General features: G+C 34.9%; 1 protein-coding gene across 1 annotated transcript in view; it reads right to left on the bottom strand.

Annotated features, from left to right (window-relative positions):
• The window catches only part of dysf (dysfusion), a 1,258,166-nt gene that overhangs the window by 726,256 nt on the left and 509,999 nt on the right, over positions 1 to 21,911 (bottom strand). The gene's annotated exons all lie outside the window — the stretch shown is intronic.

The following is a 21,911-nucleotide window of genomic DNA, read 5'->3' as shown; positions in this document are numbered from 1 at the left end:
CTCTGCACTACGTCATAGATGTCTATGAACGTAGGACCGAAGTCCACACATGTGCTGAGGTGCACTATTTATGAGTGACTAGTTGGCCGGGATCCGACGGAATAAGCGCCGTCTTAAATCTACGCATATCATATATTATTTTAATATACCGAAGTACATATGATATATCCATGCAGATATTCTGCGTCATCATACTCATAACGAGTGCACCTCAGCACATGTATGGACTTCGGTCCTACGTTCATAGATATCTATGACGTAGTGCAGAGGGCGGCCACTAGAGGGAACCCAAGAGTTGGAATTTAAACTGAGACGATTCTATCCGACACCGGGATGGGTATCCGGTGTGGCTTAGTGGATAAAGCATCAGCACATAGAGCTGAAAACCCGGGTTCAAATCCCGGTGCCGAAGAGAATTTTTCTCCGTACCATTACTCTTTCATCGTAAGATTAGTTTATAACAATGTTCTCATCACTTCCAGGCATTTGTGGCTTTTACAGGGATTTAAATGTGAAAGCAATTGCTCAATAAAAGTCGTTTTCAAACGACGATCTGTCTGCATGCATTTCCTCTGAGTAGAGCTGCAACTGCCACTCTATGGAAATAACGAGGTACAGTCTGCGATTACATTAACGAGATCTGCAAGGTTAATCGAGGATTAGTGGCAACTTATTCGTGATCCATCCCCGAGCTTGAGGAGAATAAATCAATCAATTCGAAGAAATGTCGAGGATAATGCATGTGAAAAATATGTTCTCATGCTCTGCTAGCTAGGTGGGTAGCTCATGGGCACAGGTCGGAATGGGGATCATCCTATCCGTTTATTTTCACATCATCCCACAATTTCTCCATAATTCACCATCATCAACAGCTCTTTTATACTCGTAAGAATAGCTTACCACATTTCCAGAATACCAACCTTCTGAGATTTTTTGCAACAGACCAGAATAATGCTAATGTCTGGAATAAGGTGAGACACATAAAGAAGAATGAAATATAATTTATAATTATATTAATTACATTAATTTTGTCTTGCTTAAATTCATTATGTGCGATAAAAGTCAAGAAACCCTATGATTTTTAGTAGGTTATTTTACGACGCTGTATCAACATCTTAGGTTATTTAGCGTCTGAATGAGATGAAGGTGATAATGCCGGTGAAATGAGGCCGGTGTCCAGCACCGATAGTTACCCAGCATTTGCTCATATTGGATTGAGGGGAAACCTCGGAAAAAACCTCAACCACGTAATTCGCCCCGACCGGGAGTCGAATCCGGGCCAGATGGTTTTGCGGCCAGACGCGCTAACCGTTACTTCACAGGTGTGGACAAACTCAATGAAACGCATTGGGACAAGTTATAGTGTAATTTCAAATATGAGTGGTGTAAATGGATTATATACGCAGAAGTTTCATGGTTTATAGGTTGGGATATTTTAAAAAGGAAAAAAAAAAATAGGGGATCGAAGTGGGACAAGTGACCAATAGGCTTGGAGTTCTCACAGACACTTTCTTTTAGTCCAAACTTCCCTTGCAAGAACGTGTTTTCGTGTACCTTTGAAATTTTCTTCTCCCACTTTCCTCAGTCATTCATTCATTCCTATCTTTTAGTTGTTTTTCTTCCTATTACCCTTACTGTCATCATCATCATCATCATCATCATCATCATCACCATCATGACAACGGATTCTCGGTCCCAATACGGAACGTTAGATGTACCTCAGTTGCAGGGACCGAAAATCCGCCGTCCGAACTTGAGTTGTGTATGACAATGGAACCTCTATTACCCGTGTTAAGAAGGGGGTGAAGTGAACGGTTAATCGAAAAAATCGGATAATCCGTACTACAAAAAGGTATTCATAAACTAAGTGCATAATACAGTTTCGTAATTTCCCCCGTAATCTTTTCTTTTAGCACGCTAGGTAGTGGATCATAATTTCACTAATTTAAGTCTGGTTTTTAACGACGGGTTTTTAATGGCCAAGGAAATACCTTATGACGGCTGTCTGTGGAAAGATAGGAATAGTAGAGGTCTCATGTTGTAGATTTACAAATTTAATGCACTTTATATTTTGTTTTTCATTAGATCGCGCACAGTTGTAATTCGTATCTCGTGTTGTGATGAGACAGTTTCTCTTTTTCCAAACCACTCAATAACTTGCACTTTTTTTCGTTACAAACACGTTTTATTTAGACACTTTTGGAAGAGATTTTGCATAGAAGTTAGACAGTACGACCACTCGAAAAGTAGATCATATTGCGTAAGGATAAAGGTTTGTAAAAAACGTTCTGTAGAAAAAAATTCGTACTAATATAATGTACAGTAGTGGCAAAAAAACCGGACCGACCGGACTCTTGTAGCTGATTTCAGAGCCTTGTTCACTCCAGAGCGTCGGTGCATATTCCTTGGACATATAAATATAGATAGCTATGCTAATAACGATTTTTGATGTGCAACAGTACTGTTATTAAAACATCAGGGACTTTTGATTATGCCAGCATAAGTTATCCTCACTAGTGAGATGACAAATGATTTTAATACAGTGTATTGGAAAGAGATAAAATGCGGCCTTTAGTATAACAAACCAGCTGTGAGGTTGTTGTTCAACTGCACAGGTTTTTTCGAGTCCAAGGAATATGTACCGACGCTCTGGAGTGAACAAGGCTCTGAAATCAGCTACAAGGGTCGGTCCGGTTTTTTTTTTTTTTACCACTAGTGTACATTACTTCTTATTTTTTCTGCAGAACAAAAAGAGCGAGGATAATTCACCAATCCGTTAATACGGTGACGAATAATCGGGGTTTTACTGTATGTTTAGTCAGCAGTCCGAAGACTGGTTGGAACCTCATAAGTGACACCAATAAGGCATCACTCATGAGACAACTAAGGCAGGGTAAGGTGGCCAGTTCCTTTCCCTATCCCTTGCATATATCGCTCACTAGAACATATTACACTAATGAGAACATAAGATGTATATAAACAATATTGTTCTTCCTCTAACACATATCGTCAAGTGAAATGTACTGCCTGATAAAAAGATGCACTTTTCAGCCAGAACCTCACTCACAGGTAGGCCTACTTCACAGTTTATGAAAAACACATTTCTTAAATATGTCAGTGCATGGGGTAGGAATGAATGTAGAAGGAAAGCTATAGCCCATTGTGAAGAAAATAGATACCAGGAAAGTAAATCATGATCATCCTATAGCTTGGTACATTCAGCTCAGTCTTAAGAGAATACTCGAGAGATTAAAGAACCTACAAACTATCCGCATTTGCAGAGCATTGTTTTTGATTGACCCCAAAGTGCATGGGAATGCTACTCTGAAAACATAGGGGCAACCTCTAACACTAGACGTATCACACTTCCACACCGAATTTGCTGTAAAAACGAACAAAAGACCAACTTTACACATTACTGCGTTGATGAACCGTGAGCGAGCAACGAGTAGCATCAATAGCCTCTGATTCGGTTAATCAAATGGTATTTTGTTTGTGATTGGATCCGTGTTGAAATTTTGAACACTGGCTTTTTTCCGACATCTCACTTTTCTTGCCTGCCTCTTTTTTATTCGTTCCTTCCCTTCCAGTTTGAGGTAAAGACACGCAAGCGTACATGTGTACCTGTAATCTTCATTTCAAGCCTGGTTTCGTCATGAACGAGGTCTGCATCTTCCGATCGCCATTAAATATAGAATTTCATCTACTTAATTCAGTTTATCCAGCCGAAATTCTTTCTCGAAGAGATTTAATGTAGCTTAACACTTATAAAATTGGTGTGAAATGGTAGTCAAATACTTCATACAAAGATAACTAGACAGCTCTGAATATTATTATTTTGTAGATTTTCTCTTTTGTTGAGAAGAAGAAGTGAACAAAGACCAGACGTATCCTGTTCTCACTCTCAGCGTGACACACACACACATACTCTTGTCTGATACTTTTGTTGCTATGAAGAAAGAAGTGCGTGTGGATGAAATAAATTTTGATTTAGCTGGAAATCTGTACGATTTGCCATAGCCAATAAGTCAGAAAAAAAACAGGGTGATACTTTGAAGTTTGAGAAGTTCATTCCTCCAGTGCATAAGCAAAGGTGTGATCATATTCGTGAAGTAGATGGATGTTAACCAGGATATGGATTCAGAGTGACAATGCCAGCATATAAATATGATATGCTTCCTGACAGCAGACATTAATATTTCGGTAAATAGTATTTATATTTATATACATATGTTGTCTTGAAATAATTTGAGTTCTTTCTTTGAGTATGAGAAGTGGATACGTTTATTCCTTATATTTGTTAAAAATAGTATAAAGAGACTTGTTAATTTTACTACAATGGCATGAAATGATTATTTTCTTTATGCTAAAACACATTTTAAATAAAATTATTAAGGTAGATAGTGTTTTAAGTTCACATTTTTGTCATTTTGTATTTAAAGAAATTCAGAATTTTGACAGAGTCAGAACTGGATAACTTCACTGTCATTTTTATTAATGATTCATTCGATATTCAATTGATTTACTTCAATGCTATAAAATGTTAAATATATCCGATATTTTTCAACGGCTATTAAGAAATTTACTGAATGATGAAAGAAAACTATATAATAGTTTTCCTCGATTACCTCAAAACTACTGTTTTGGTCTTTATCCACTTATTCTCAGGTCTTCAATTAACAATAAAGTTCCATTTCTCTATCCATCAGCGAGTTATTTAGCATCCTTCTATGAAGAAGTTAACTTAAAATTATTCTAATTACTTCATGTGTAAAATTCGAGATCATATTCTAACTGGTGGCTTAATGTGTAATGTGCTCGTCTCAGGACTAAGTAATTCAAAATCAAACCACACCAATAGTTATATATTTTCAAGCAACAACAAAATTCAGAAGATGATGATGATGATGATGATCCGCAGAAGACCTGCTGACCTCTGGAAAAAGAACTAAGAATGATAATAGTGAAGTGCTTTGTGTGGAGTGTGGAATTGTATGGAGACAGAAACTTGGACATTATGACGAAGTGAGAAGAAGCGACTAGAAGCATTTGAAATGTTGATATGGAGAAGAATGGAATGTGTGCAAAGGACAAACAGAATAAAAAATGAAGCTGTGTTGGAAGGAGTGGTTGAAGAAAGAATGATGCTGAAACTGATCAGGAAGAGAAAAAGGAGTCGGTTGGGTCACTGGCAACTGCCTACTGAAGGATGCACTGAAAGGAATGGTGAACGGGAAGAATTTGAGGCAGAAGAAGATATCAGATGATAGACAACATTAAGATATATGAAGGGTACAGAACCATAGTGAGCCAAGCGCCATTTACTAAACCCGTAGAAAACAAGGGTTAAAATGAAGTTATTACCATAATTCTATGGAAACATATAGCAAGTAATATAAAGTATACACATTAAAAATAAATTATATATCAATCTTCATTAAATTATGGTATTCACTTAACTTTAATCCTTGCTTTCTCCGTTTTTAATAAATGGCGCTTGGCCCACTATGGCTCTGAACCCTTCATATGGATCACATGCGGAGACTAAGAGGAAGGCAGAAAATAGGAACATTTGAAGATTGCTGGGTTTTCAGTGAAAGAACTGACCTTGAACAGAACTCTATGGATGAATGAATGGAACAAAATTTCTTAACAAGACTTTCTTCGGAACGAAAGTAAAATTGGAAATCTTGTTTCGTATGGCGAATGGAAGAACTCTCAGCTAAACGATGTGTTACTGATAGAAATGGCCTGAGTTCCAGACCAGGTGAAGAAGGCAATTTTCATTGAGTTATAACTACCAGAACGGTTCCAGAGAACATTCAAACTCTTTTAGAATTGAGTACCTACAGGATCTTCTCGGTGATGAAAGGCGATTGCAGCGCCAAGATGAGTACACTGTCTTTTTAAAGTTTTGAAATCAAGAAATCATGTAAACTCTCATCTCCATGTCTCTAGTACACTTCATTGGCATTAAGGTGGATTCTTTTAACTTTTAATAGAATCCGTGATTACACAGGTGAAATTACAGGATAATTATCTTGTTTTGTTGACAAATATCTCAATTTGTTGGTTGAGTCTGTACCGACAGGTGTCCCGAAAAACAAAATCTCTAAAGATGACAGGTTTTTAACAGGAATACCGAACGTTTCGGGTGAAAGGGATATAACGACATTAATCTTCAGGTTGTAAGTAACGAAAAAGTCAAATGCCATTTTGGTATTTGAATAACGGTTTAGCCGAAAATAAATACAATTTATGTCTGAAGTTTGAATCCCATTAATGATAAAACTATTGAGTGTTGAGATGTAGGAAAGCGAAGAACAAGGGGAAAAATTTATTCCTTTGTCATTTCTTCGAAAAACGCTTCATTTGTATAAAAACGTACAAAATTAACTGATTAAATTTCCGTCACACTGTAAATGCGTTCTCAACCAGTTAATATTTTTCGACTTGTTCTTCGCGTTGATATCTTACCACTCATACATCTCAATACCTAATAGTTTTACCATAAGTTGGATTGCAACTTCAGGCACAAATTATATTTTTTCGGCTAAACCATTATTCAAATACCAAATTGACATCTGACCTTTTGGTTACTTACAACCTAAAGATTCTGTTCTTAAAATTAATGCAGTTATGCCCTTTTCACTCTGTATAGTATGTATAGGCTCTATTATAATGGAAGGTAGAAAAAGTGGAAGTTTTTGGATCCTATATTGCTCGATAAAGAATCCCAAGAGTTGTTATTAAGGAATATAATATCATGCAAAGAAGATTTTCATCTTCACAAATGATAACCAGAGCCTGTTTTCTTAGTTCTTGCAGACTGAATGAGAGCATTACGTGGTTCATTATCCTAAAACAGCAATAAATCGGTAATTTTATTTTTGCATAAGATTGCATATTCTTTACTTAAATGGAATGAAACTCGGAAGTACGACATGATACGATATTTTATAAATACAGTGTTCTTTATCACGAAAATTGAATCTCCTTCGTCACTTTTCATTTATGTAGATAAATTAAAGAAATGTATTTGTATTCTTAATACAAATTTTACACTTTAAGTATCTACATTCGTATATGTATGCATGAAAGTAAAAATGATAAAGATTTCTTAATTGTATTATTGTGCTATCTTTAACACAGAAACGTTCTTTGTAAGGGTACCAATAAATAGGTATTCCTTTCTCTGAGTTTCTTGGAGTCAATAGATAGATCCGAAACTTTGGATGTTTCCTTATTATGACACGATGTATGAACCCAAAAATCTCGCATCATGATGAACACTGTGAACATTTAAATGTACTAGAATTTAATACGTACAAATATATATTACAGATTGCAATTTGCACATTAAAAATATAAAATGAAATCACTGCAAACGGATTAAAATGTGCGATATGCTTTGTCACGCAAACACGACTGCGTGTGTTTAAGTCCTTCAATCGCTGTTACTTTTATTTTGTGCTAATATTTATACAATGACAATTCTCCCGGATCTCAAGTAAATTCCAAGGCTGTCGCTATGACAGCAGCCATAATGTTCAGCGCTATCTTGGGGAAATCAAGGAATGCAATTTGCACATTTATATATAAACATTTAATTATTTAAACAGCCTATACAAAGAAATAAAATAAAGTTACGAATTATGTTCAAGAAAAGCTCATATTACGAATAAATAAACAAGAAGGAAATCACAGGTGTGGAGAGAATAGGAATAAATTTAATGTAACGCAAAAATCCAAAGTGTAACGGTGTAAAAATTATATTTTTCCAACAATTATAAAGTTGCAATCTAATGACCAAAGCAAGCTTTAACAGTAAGGCTAGATAGAAATTTACTTGAATCAAATAGTGAATAAAGTAGCATTTTAATATTTGAAATCTCGTTACTAAGCAATGCTTTAACAGTAAGAATAGATAGAATTTTACTTTAATCAAATAGTGAATAAAGTAGCATTTTCATATCTGAAATATCGTTACTAAGGAATGCTTTAACAGTAAGAATAAATAGAATTTTACTTTAATCAAATAGTGAATAAAGTAACATTTTAATATCTGAAATATCGTTACTAAAGCAATGCTTTAACAATAAGGATAGATAGAATTTTACTTTAATCAAATAGTGAATAAAGTAGCATTTTAATATCTGAAGTCTAGTTACTAAGCAGTGCTTTAACAATAAGGATAGATAGAATTTTACTTTAATCAAATAGTGAATAAAGTAGTATTTTAATATCTGAAGTCTAGTTACTAAGCAGTGGTTTAACAATAAGGATAGATAGAATTTTACTTTAATCAAATAGAGAATAAAGTAGCATTTTAATATCTGAAGTCTAGTTACTAAGCAGTGCTTTAACAATAAGGATAGATAGAATTTTACTTTAATCAAATAGAGAATAAAGTAGCATTTTAATATCTGAAGTCTAGTTACTAAGCAGTGCTTTAACAATAAGGATAGATAGAATTTTTCTTTAATCAAATAGTGAATAAAGTAGCATTTTAATATCTGAAGTCTAGTTACTAAGCACTGCTTTAACAATAAGGATAGATAGAATTTTACTTTAATCAAATAGTGAATAAAGTAGCATTTTAATATCTGAAGTCTAGTTACTAAGCAGTGCTTTAACAATAAGGATAGATAGAATTTTACTTTAATCAAATAGTGAATAAAGTAGCATTTTAATATCTGAAATATCGTTACTAAAGCAATGCTTTAACAATAAGGATAGATAAAATGTTCCTTTAATCATCGGTTAATTTCGGTTGAGAAGCTTTTGTCATCCAATCTGCTCTCAAAAAACCTGAACTTTGGAATTTATAAAACAGTTATATTACCAGTTGTTCTTTATGGTTGTGAAACTTGAACTCTCGCTTTGAGAGTGGGATAGAGGCTAAGAGTGTTCGAGAATAAGGTGCTTAGGAAAATATTTGGGGCTAAGAGGAATGAAATTACAGGAGAATGGAGAACGTTACACAACGTAAACTGCACGCATTGTATTCTTCACCTGATATAATTAGGAATATTAAATACAGACTTTTGAGTTGAGCAGGGCATGTAGCACGTATGAGCGAATCCAGAAATGCATATAGAGTGTTAGTTGGAAGGCCGGAGGAAAAAAAAGACTTTAGGGGAGGCAGAGACGTAGATGGGAGGATATAATATAAAATGGATTTGAGGGAGGTGTAATATGATGATAGAGACCGGATTAATCTTGCTCAGGATAGGGACCGGTGGCGGGCTTATGCGAGGGCGGTAATGAACCTCCGGGTTCCTTAAAAGCCATTTGTAAGTAAAGAAAGTAAGTAGTCACTAGTGAATAAAGCAGCACTTAGTTATCTGAATCAATAAGAATGGTTACAATTTTACTTTAATGAAAAGTGAATAAATAGTATTTTAATATCAGAAATATTGTTACTAAATCAATGCTTGAATTACTAGGTTGGGCAATATTTTACTGTAATCATTAGCAAATAAAGTAGAACTTTTTAATTTTAATAAAATATTAGAAGAATCGTTTCTTTCTTTGTCGGTGTTGGAACAAATATTGTATGGCACAAGTGAATCAAGAATTTTATATCCACTCATTTATCAAACATTCCGCTCGTGGATAAAATATGTCTTGATTCCCTAGTATCATAAACAAGTATTTTTAAACTTCAAATGGCGATAATAGCAATGTGGGAACGCATAGCTAATTAAATTTAACCAGTACACACGAACAAATTTTAATAAATATTGCATAAACACGAATACCATTGAGCCTTTCACTGGGTTCTTGAGACTTTACGTAGATATACAGTAGAAATATCAAAATATTCAAGCTACGTACCTATTTTCCAGAAATACGAATGTTTCTGCATCTATGATACGGTGAAAAAAAAAAAAAAAAAAAAAAAACTAAAAATTCTCGCATCACGTTAAGGTATGTTATGTTATGTTTTATTGTCGTTACGAAACAGAGAACAGATAGATTCGTTATGAGCTTATAATGATACGATATTAAAAAGAAAGCATAATAAATAAAACCAGAGGAATTCAGAGATTAAAACTCTTCAAAATTATTAAAAACATTGATAGTCATTGATAGTACGAAAGAATATCTTTAAACGCCTTCAAAGAACTTTATGTTGTCAATTTTTTAAGTTCTAGTAGGAAGTTTATTTACAATGAAACTCAAAGAAAATATGGAAAATTTAAGATATCTAGTTGTGTTAAAAAGTTTTATATAAGTATGCGTTCTATTTCTTGCAAAATAATCGGAATATCTTGATTGTGTGTAAATAATTGTAGGTTATTTTTATAGAACAAAACAACCTCATAAATATTCAAACTGGTTAGTTAAAATATTATACTTCCTAAAGATATCACGTGAGGAATCTCTTGGCCTTAAGTTAAAAACAACTCTAAGTAGCTTCTTCTGCATGATAAATATTATCTAACTAAATCAGGTGCGGCCCCATATTAATGGCAGAACAGACTGAGCAATGGCATAATACACTTCTAAAAGGGCCACCTTGCAAAGTAAAATTTTTAAATTCCTAAGAGCAAAAATCTTCGTCAAGTTTACTACATATATGTTACAGGTCGATTAAATTATTCCTAACACAAATCTTAGAAATTTACATGAATTGACAGATTAAAGATTTAGTAGAAATCCGTCGATTTAGTAGAAAGTCAATTTTCACCTACTTAGACACAACACATGGAGCAATCCCCTGTAATCGGCAAGCATCACCTTTTATCACTGGCCTTCTGTTCTCGAGGTTGCGGGTTCGATTCCGGTCTAGGCAATGGCATTTAAGTGTGCTTAAATGCGACAGGCTCATGCCAGTAGATTTAAATTTTCTTTTGGTAGAGCAGTGGTATTCAATCTATGATATCGTTGTTCCATATTTAATAACAATATGAAATTTTCCATGTAATTTTATATTGCATTAATATAGTACACTACTCCGTTTGAGTCTAAAGAAAACAGTACAACGTGGTCTGTTGTGACGAGAATCCAAGCCCCCGCATACCGGTAAGGCATCATGTTACAAACACTTTCAAGTCTGAGTATTTCTGACGAAGTAAATATTGTTCAACGCCTTGAAAACGTCATAAATGTTAAGGATATTGCTGTAGAGAGTAAGATAATGTTTATCTATTTTAATTTTTCCTTCCTTTATTTAATCCTTTATTTATTGATTTATTCATTCATTCATTCATATATTCACTTCATTCATTCATTTATAATTTCACTCACTCAATTTATTTATTTATTAGATTATTTATATATTTATTTATCCATTCATTCATATATTCATTCATTTATTTATTCATATATTCATTCATTTATTATTGTACTGTTTATATATATATATATATACATATATATATATATATATATATATATATATATATATATATATATATATATAAAATAATCGCATCGTATATGTTAGGGGGTGAAACCATTCCGGAAGTCAACAAATGTAAATACCTTAGGAATAACATTTAGCAGCGATTTCGGCTGGGGGGAACACGTTACTGACACAGCGGGAAAGGCATGGGGGACGTTACACTTTGTGATGAGGGTACTAAGGAAAGGCTCTGATAAATCCAAAGAGATTGCATATAAATCACTAGTTCGTCCAGTAATGGAATATGGTGCTGCATGTTGGGATTCTTACAGATAAGAACATATTAAGACACCGGAAAAGATTCAAAAACGGGCTCTGAAGTGTTGTCGTAATAATTCACCATTAAAATGGGACACACTCACGGACCGGGGAACACGAATTCGATTATGCGCAATGTTCAAAACATACAGAGGTGAGCCTGCCTGGAGCGAAATAAAAAATAGGTTGCAGCCGCCAAATTACTCTTCAAGGAACGACCACTCATATAAACTGAGGGAAAGAAGACAGAGGACGGACACTGGAAAGTTTTCTTTCCTCAATCGTACTATCAGGGACTGGAATGCTTTACCTGCAGACTTACTAAAGGCTTTACCAATAATCAAAAATGTATTTAAAAATAGGCTTAAAGGGACACTCAACTATATTTTGGAACTTTTTTCATATTTGACCAATCTTTTTCAAATTTGGAGAAAAAGTTTAATATACATATGAAAAGTAACATGCAAAATCTCAGCTTATTAGATCCAATACTTTTCAAAATAAAAAATATTTCAATTTTTAATCAATCATTAATTGAAATATCACTTTTAATTACCATTTTTTATTTTTTGGCTTTGTGCATTTGACTGTGACTTCTCAGTGAATAGGGGAAGAATTCTGCGTATTGATTTAGTTCTATCACGTACAGTAAATTAGTGTAGAAATTTAATTTTTCATTTCTATGACACTTTTTCTCCAATTTTTAAGTTGAATGTCCCCTTAAGGACTTTACTAATAGACGGTAGTATATTATACACACTACTTAAAGGGTGTAATTGATATCTTTTTATTTGAAGTGTTCTATCAGTGAGGAAGTGTGTTGTGTCAGTGGAGTGTGTAGTGTCAGTGAAGTCTATTGTGTAAGTGAAGTGTGTTGGTGTCAGTGAAGTGGCTGTGCAAAGTATTTGAACAGTGAAATGGTTAGAAGTGTTAGTGAAATCAGGTAGAATCAGTGCAGTGAGTGAGTTGACAGCGAAATAAGTGTAGTGCCGAAAGGTACTTGTGCAGGTATGAACCTGTCACACTCGTGGGTCTTAGTTTGAACTTAGGGTTAAGATACAAATTAGATTTATTTTAAATGTTATTTTAAGTGACCATGCTTCATTTAATTTAGGATGCTCCTTGTTATTACTATTATTATTATTTTATTATTATTATTATTATTATTAATTATTGTTTTTATTAGTTGTGTTTATTATTAATTGTCATTATTGAGTGTAATTAGTTACCACTGCCACCGGGTATATACCCATTTGCAGTGTGAATAAATACATACACATTATCCATTTAATATTATTTTGCCACCATCCGGAAATCAGGCTTTATTAATTCTGGCTGGACATGCAATTGACTTTTATTTTTCTGGTAGGCGAATCAAATGCTAATTTCACGTAGACCTAGCAACCGCGCCCTAGGAAGATACCTATCAACACTATCACTTTATCATCAGCAGCGAGTGATGCAAATGAACAGCTGGAACATGTTAGCGCTGATACTTAAACTCTTCGATGCCCAGCAGGAGGGTGGTACTGAACCACAGTCTCCAGCACAGCACTGCAGACAGGTCGACACGCTTAGATTTGCCCAGTGTGTTCAGATAGGTCACAACCACTGTCTTGCAAGCACTGTGTTCCACCCTATCTTTCCATCGTTCTTTCACTGCCAAGTTTGAGTTCTAGTCTGTTCAAATTTACAGATCTGATCACATTTCTTGATATATTCACAGTGATGATTTTTACTGAAATATTTTTTTGATATACCTACATCATCCATCATACCTGTGCGGCATTTCAGTTAATTTAACTTTCTTAAGACGTGTTAAGTTACAGAGAATACCAGTATATTGAGATTTGTTCTGACACCTTCCGCATGTAATCCATCAACATACATCCGATAACATCTTTCAAGAATGCCTCATCTGATGCTTATATTTTAGAGATACATATATTTTATGCTAAGAAGCCATGTCTTATTGCCACACACCAGTGAAAGAAAGCCCATGACTTTACAAATTCTTTGGTGCATATTTCTCTCCAGTTTTATACAGTACGTCAGTGTTCTCCTAAAGGTGCTATAGATAAATTTACTGTAATTTAGCAATTACGTAGTGTTTAAGATGGGACGAGGTTCTTAGAGTTCCCGCACCAACCTTTCCGAGCTAAATACTGATTTGACCACTAACATCAAGAAGAAGAAGAAGAAGAAGAAGAAGAAGAAGAAGTAGCTTAAACGCATGGCACAAATTATTAAACTGTAAATGTATAGTAAACATTTTAAATGACTGTGCAATGAGAGACGACAAATTAAGGTTAAATTTAACACGCTTATTCTCTGTACTCTAGAATTTACAAATAGAACAATTAGCCTAGTTTATAACAGTAAGTTATGTATGTATGTATGTATGTATGTATGCATGTATGTATGTATGTATGTATGTATGTATGTATGTATGTATGTATGTATCACTTTTGTTAACGCTACTGACGTCTTTCGATTTCTAACAACCAAATCGCTCAGTCCATCTACCAATACTTCTGAAGTCCTGTTTCTTGAATTGTTTCACAGATTCCTTTTTTCTACGATTTTCTTGGTTTTTCTCTTCTTCTGTCTTCTATTCGGTTACCAATTTATAATATTTTTTTGGTAATGTCACCTTCAATTCTTCGTTGGTGACCGTAACATTTTAACTGCGTTGAATATAATTAATGATGGTGTATCTGATATACATCTTCTGTAAAATAACAGAGTTACAAATTATTTTCTTTCTTAATATTCTGGCTAGTGACTTAAGAAGCTCTATTCTAGTTTTCATGTATTTAGAATTGATTCTTTCCCTCGAATACAGTTTTCATGTCCTCTTTGCGTATAAGAATTTGAAATGAAGTTCTTAACAAAAGAAATGATTTCAGTTTTTACTGATGCGAGTATAAATTCATTTCGGATTTATATTACTCGTTAAATTTGTTTCCAAGATGTTACATCTGTAAACACCAAAACTTCCTTCTGGTTGAGATACAATGAAGGACAATGCTTGGGTATCGAATTAAAATGTTGCGGTAAGTCCATTGCTAGAGAAAATCAAATTTGACACGGATTTCACCATATCAATATTATTTGATCCGGGTGAGACTCCAAGGTTGCGGGCAGGTGCTGGGATTTGGATTTTGTTGGACCGAGCTTTTGATTTAACACGCCTCCCATCGAGAGGTCACGCCGGCGAAGTAATTACGTCATGTTCAGAAGACCTGGAGCTTCTTCATCCGCCTGGTCCATTGCATCGCCTCATTCCATCTTACAATATCATTCAGTCATCCGAAATGAATAGTGGCTCCTACGGCTAGAGAATATGATCCTTCTATCCAAATGCATGGGGCTAATTTTATGACGACCAAGTCTTCTTTGCTTCAATATATATTTAAATTTTCGAATAGGTGTCCTATTTATTATGTGCTGGAATCAAATTATATAAGTCTACCAGAATGAGAATGAAGAATTCTTCTGTTGTCTTAAGGGAGTGAAATTTTGACCACTTAGAAGAAAAACTATAGTAGAACCTCATTTATTCGGACTAAATTGATTAACGATAATCCAGGTAATCCGAAAATTAGAGGAATAAAATAGAATATAATGTATTACGAATTAAATTTATCACAACAAATAAACTATTCCATTTAATGCAAGACACAAGTGTACACAGAGTGTAAATGATATGAAGTACAAAAATATACTCGTAGTAGATCATAAATAACTAAAGAAAAGTCCAATAAAGTTTTCCTGTAACTGTCAATGTTTTCTCAGAAAAAAATGTGTTTTGTGAGTCTAACTTCTTTGAAAATGAGAATAGTCATTATTTACTTTATCCGATACCTACGCTGAGCAAGTCGTTTGTTCCTCTGTTGTGTACAGATCGTAAAGAAGGTCGCAGTGCTGGGTCATTGGGCCCCTCTCCCGAAAATTCCATTCAATTTCATTCCATACTCTGATGTGTATTGGTATGTGTTGGGTACAAGATCATTAGTAGAGCCCGGAATTTTAGATGCTAAAAGTTAAGAATGACACAGAGTGTAGATGAATAGAAGTGGTGCCCGTAAGGAGGGTTTTAAGCCTAATTCACAGGAGTCTGATATGTAATAACATTGAACAGAGACTGGGTAATGAATCTTGTAAACCGTGCGCTAATTTGTAAGAGGTAGTTAACAGGATTAAAGACCTTTAACGGTACCAAAAGGAAAATACTGAATGACTTGTCAAAGAAGTGGAGGCAAGGCTTCTATTTTATAACCTATACCGAGGAACAATATTAACTTTTAGCACCTAAAATTCCGGGCTCTAATCATTAGCAATGACATTCACGTTCAGTCGAATAATATAAATAAATATTAGGCTACTATCAATCTTAAAAACATAATTTTTCACAATTTAAAAATAAACCTATAGCCTAAGAAATAATTAAATTTCACTAGACATTTTGTTCAGTAGACCGATATGTATAAATTTCGCAGTTTACATCGTTTACATTCTGTATAGAGGAAGTGATATTGGATCTGATAATTTTGTCCTTACATCAAAAGTTTTTGTATCGGCACTTTGGAAAAAGATAGTTAAAACTAAAAACAAAAGCACCTGGAGAGTGCTTTGAAATACATTTGATACAAAACGAGAGCATACAAAGATTAGGTATATCAAAACAAAAGTCCAATTATTGAAAAGCATTCACAGCCATATCCCATAAAATACACAGAAGATTGATAAATGGGCAACTTACTAGTGTTATAATTATATTTAAGCACGTGGGCTTACAGCTGTTTCGGTATATATATCATCGTCAGAGCCTACTGGTCCATAGCGTCATCTTGATATCGCTGCCTGTTGTAAGTGTGTGTTTGTGTGTTGCAGTGTGGAGTCAAATAGTGAGTGTGTTCTGAAATTCATCTGTGTGTTGAGAATTTGATTTGGGTGTGTTTTAGTGTGTCTGTATATTTCATATTGTTCTATTGTGTTGAGTTTTTGGTTTCTGGGTTGGATGTGTAGGATTTCCATGTCTGTATCTATGTTATTGTATGTGCACGCAAGACTCAAGATGGATAAAATATACTTCAATTTAAAGCGAAATACTTTAGATGAAGGGGAAAATTTAATCGTCACAAGGATGGAATTTCCTCCGTCGTCCACTAACTAAATTTATCACTAATCATGATGGTGGCGGTGGCAGTTGTGGTGGTGGTGGTGGTGGTGGTGGTGGTGGTGGTGGTGGTGGTGGTGGTGGTGGTGGCGGCGGCGGCGGCGGCGGCGATGAGAAACTCTTACGTCTCATGACATGTAACAGAAAATGCATAATAAATGTTTAATAAGGACTTGCAGAGGAATGAAGGTACCTCTCTCAATAAAGAAATCCGTTTCGTGATCGAACACGAAATCGGTAATTTCGTAACGGAAGGACACTATTTGATTGTTCCGCGATGCCATGGAGTTGATCTGTCCGTAATAGGGGCAGGGGCGTAGCGGTCCGGGCGTGGCAGCGCTGACTCACAGGGGGACACTTGCAACACAGTCATGCAACCTCGAGTCACGGCGTCGGATCCCACTCTCAGTAATTGGAAGGCAGCGATTCATCAATGCGACAACACACTCCATTTGCTTCCACGGAATAAGATGCCGTCAATATTGGTAACATTCTTTTGACATAGGAAGTGTAAAGTGCTATGATACAACAAGAAGAAAGATTTTCGAAATATTTACAGAAGTGTACTGTAGTACATTTTCTTCATTTTAACATAGAAAAAATTGTTTTTGTCACTTCACTACCCATCCGTTCTTCCAACCGTTCGTCTCTTTGTGTAGTCTATATACAGGGTGTATCTAAATTGTTGTAACAAACTTCGGGAGGTGATTCCTACGATCATAACAAATGAAAAATGTCATACAATGCATTATTACTGAGTTACATGCTAAAGCGATATTAGAACGTACACTGGCCCCAACACAATACAGGAGATGCTGAAAATGACCACCATGAACAGCAATGCATACGTGACAACGTCTTAACATGGACCGGCGAATTCATGAACACCATGTCGCCTTATTCTTGGTTGAAATAATGCACCATGTTTACACGCAGCCAGCTAATTACTCTGTTTACCTTTCACTACTCGCTGCACATACAGAACTGTGTCATCCCTCCTGTACACCACATGTTGCTGTTGACGTGTTTGATCACCGGTGTCATCTGTATACTGTAAAGCCTTGGTTTTTTTGAACCGACGCATGCGATAAAAAAAAAACCAAGCCCTAATACCGTAGCATCTCCTGCTTATGATCACTGTACGTTCTGTATCGCTTTAGCATGTAATTCAATAACAATGCATTGTATGACATATGTTCATAGGAATTGTTCATTTGTTATGATCGTAGGAATCACCTCACGAAGTTTGTTACAACAATTTAGATACACGCTGTATAGCGATTTCCATTAAAATATCGGATCTTCCAATAAGAATGTCCTACTTTTAACATACTGTATTATAACAGTTGCCGTGCTCTGTTCCATACGTCATGACATTAGTGTACTTCAAAATTATAATAATTAAGTTAATAAATCTCTTTGGTTTATACAATTTCTTTCATTTTAAAAGTATTACACTCTTATTGGAAGACCCTATATTTTACGGATATTGTTTATTTTTAATATTACGAGTAAATTTATTCCGTAAAGGCGCACATATAATATACCCTTTTTCACTAAAATACTAAACAAAATTTACTAAAAATTAACACCTCTCATTTGCGACTCCTTAAATAGAACACGACTAGTTTTAGGGCGAAACGTCTATATTCGACTACGATATGTGTCAGAGGAAGAACAATTGTTTGTATACATCTGAAGTCTGATTAGTATAATATGTAACTAATCGGCGATGTATGCAATGGAGGGGGAAAATAATTGGCCACCCTACTCCATTATTTCCTGGTCTGGTTGCCTTATAAGTGATGTCATGTTGGTATCACTTGTGAGATTCAAACCTGTCTTCGGACAGTTGACTAAATAATAACTAATATTATTTTTTACTTTAGTGTATAACTATTGATTTTTTTGTTTTTATGTTAAATGTTGTTCATGTTTCTGAACACAAAGAAGAGGAAACACGGCTAATTTTGCAGTACGGGTAATTCCGCAGTAGTGCATAGTCTATATGATTTTACTGTGGTTTTACAATACCTTGAACGTAAGTATTGAGAGGCTGTCAACAGGAGGCATGTACTGTGCAGTGCTATAGAAAAAAATCAAGAATATTGGTCGACACCTCTGTCGGTAATACAGTGAAACATCGAAAGTTGGCTGTTTTCCGTGTTTTGCTACACAGCTATGAAGAAAGTGAGCATTGTTACATATAAATTGTCCCTTTTATGTTACTTTCATAATGTATTTCATAATTATTTAGTACTGCGGAATTAGCCAAGTCATATTGCGTATTTATCAGCACTGTTGCGAAATTATCCGAGTTGTTCTTTTTCAACTGTAAAAAAAATAAAAACTATGTTTTATTTAACGACGCTCGCAACTTCAGAGGTTATATAAGCATCGCCGGATGTGCCGGAATTTTTTCCCGCCAGTAAGTATACTGACATGAGCCTGTCGCATTTAGGCACACTTAAATGACATCGACCTGGCCCGGGATCGAACCCGCAACCTTGGACATAGAAGGCAGCGCTATACCAACTCGCCAACCAGGTCGACTTCAACTGTAATGTATATATAACTAAATATATTTGCATTTTAATAGGTCTCTTTATCTCAGTTGGTAATGAAAGATTTCATCCATGTCTACATACCTTGATAATATCTTTCAATAAACATTTTGATAAAAATATGATAGATTTACTTCTTAATATTGCGGAATTAGCCGAGTCTCCCCTAAGTGTTGAAAAGGTGTTTTTGTTTTATTTTGTAAACCATCTTACGACCTCTTCAGTTCTTTATGAGACTCCTCAGTTTGGGAACAACTGACATAGGAATTACATATGAAAAAAAAATAGATCGTTACGAAATAAGAGTGACGGAAGAAACACACATAAATTCTGGGAGAAATCATGCTCATTCTTACCACACATATGATAGGATTTTCCAGGAATAAAACTCTCATTTCGTTGACGATAAGAGCCAATAAGGACAACCGACTGCCCCGCGATATGTGTACCAGATTCCCAGCTGGGATTTCGTATAGCGTGCACCGTGCGGATCACGTAGTCGAGCCACCGTCCGTCACGCGAGTACACGCAATAATATCAGATTCTTACACATCTCTGCAATTAACTCGTTCCATAGACCCCCAGCACTTGACGGACCGGCCGGCCGGCCGGCGCGGCGCCGAAATAAGTTGCATCGGTTTCAGGATTGAGGTCTCAATCTCTCAGCTTCAATTAGAAAGTTGTGAGCCACAGCTTCATCACTAAAGTCGGATGGATTCAAATCCGCGTAGACAAATAAAGCCACTGTCGTCATCATCCCTCTATTCTTCATCACATAGTAGCCTATACTCAATAACCTGTCCTAAGATACAATAAAAATTCAGCAATGCAATATTTCCTAGGTCGTATAATGGTTTCGAATTCTTCATGACGAATTGTTTGATAGAGGGAATATTTTCTTTGAATATGAAGAGATCGAATAAAATTTTACATGTGAAAGAGAAAGTAAATAATAATCAGTAAAATGTAAGGAAATTCTAGACTGCGAAATTGCTCTTATTTCAAATTTTAATTAGCCTACATGCAATATTATGAATACAGGGCTTTCATTCCAAAACTTCCCAGTCTAAATAACTATTTAAATTGAATTCAATTTAAACAAAGAACACGTCAATTTAGATATTGAGCGGGTACTCTGAAACCAGGCTTAATTGAATTTAAGATTTCACCCCAACCCCCCCCCCCCCATCTCACTTTCAAATTTCAAATGGCACCCCTATATTTTTATGCTTAAATATGAATTGAATTGAATTTAAGAAGGGGAGGGCTTTACTGACCTAGCACTGCGACCTAAAAGATCTATTGCGCATCCCCGTCATAATATCCTTTCAGTCCAATAGTTTGATGTTCTTAATTAACTGAATGAAACTACGGACTGAGGCAGTTGATAGCTCATCAAGCTTCGGAAAATGTTTTCCAAAGACAAGAGCTCTTTCATGAGGGAGCGCATTGCATTCGCATAATGCAGTGAACAACGAGCACAGTCTGGGTTGATATTATGTCCCATCCTATACAAGTTCTTCTTGAGGGCGCAGTGTGCTATAAAGAATACAACTATCCAGCGGAGCTGTTTATTTCAATATGAAAAAGCATTCAATTGTTTATAAACCTCATTCATTTGTTTTCTCATCTTTTCCTTTCTATCGTCGCCTGGAAACCTGTATTTTTGTTGTTAACAGTTGATTGTAAGATGAAAACATAGCTTATTTTATGTAATTTCCTAAATTTAATGAACAAGGATGATTTATGTTCATTCTTGAAGGGTGTATACCATTTTAAAATAATTTAATACACAAACACAACTATTACATGAAATGCTCAATAAGTTTTTGTAGCTTTATTCTCTTCAGCTCTAATCAACAATAACAACAATCCAGGTTGCCAAGTGACGATAGAAAACAAAACATGCGAAAACGAATGAGGTGTATAAACAATTGAATGCTCTTTCATATTTAAGTATAAAAATATAGAGGTGCCATTTGAAATTTTTAAAGTGGGGCGGCTGGGGGTGGGAGTGAAATCTAAAATCCTTTTAAGCCTGGTTTCAGACTTTCCCTTCAATATCTAAATTGACGTGTTTTTTTTTGTTTTAAGTGAATTCAATTTAAATAATTAGTTATTTATACTGGGAAGTTTTGAAATGAAAGCCCTGTACAACGTACATAGCATATTCTGATCGTATGAATTTTGCTCTAAATATAAACTACCGGTGGTTGCTACTTTTACAAGAAAATGTCCCCACAACGCTTATACAAACTTCTGAATATTCAAATACAATAAACAATAATTTAAAATCAGGAATATGAATATATAATATCTAATAAAATATTTATAGCAATTTTATTTCTGAAAGTTAAAGGTCAGATGTAAATTTTAAATAGAAAATGTTAACAGCTATTAACAGTAAAATAAAGACCAACATTTAAAAGCTTAAGATCAGAAAGAAATTTTAAACATGATGCTTATAGCATGTTTCGAAATTCAAAGATTAGAT

Source organism: Periplaneta americana, chromosome 12, assembly GCF_040183065.1.
Source record: "Periplaneta americana isolate PAMFEO1 chromosome 12, P.americana_PAMFEO1_priV1, whole genome shotgun sequence".
Classification (NCBI taxonomy): Eukaryota; Metazoa; Arthropoda; class Insecta; order Blattodea; family Blattidae; genus Periplaneta; species Periplaneta americana.
This window is presented reverse-complemented; position numbering and strand designations above follow the sequence as displayed.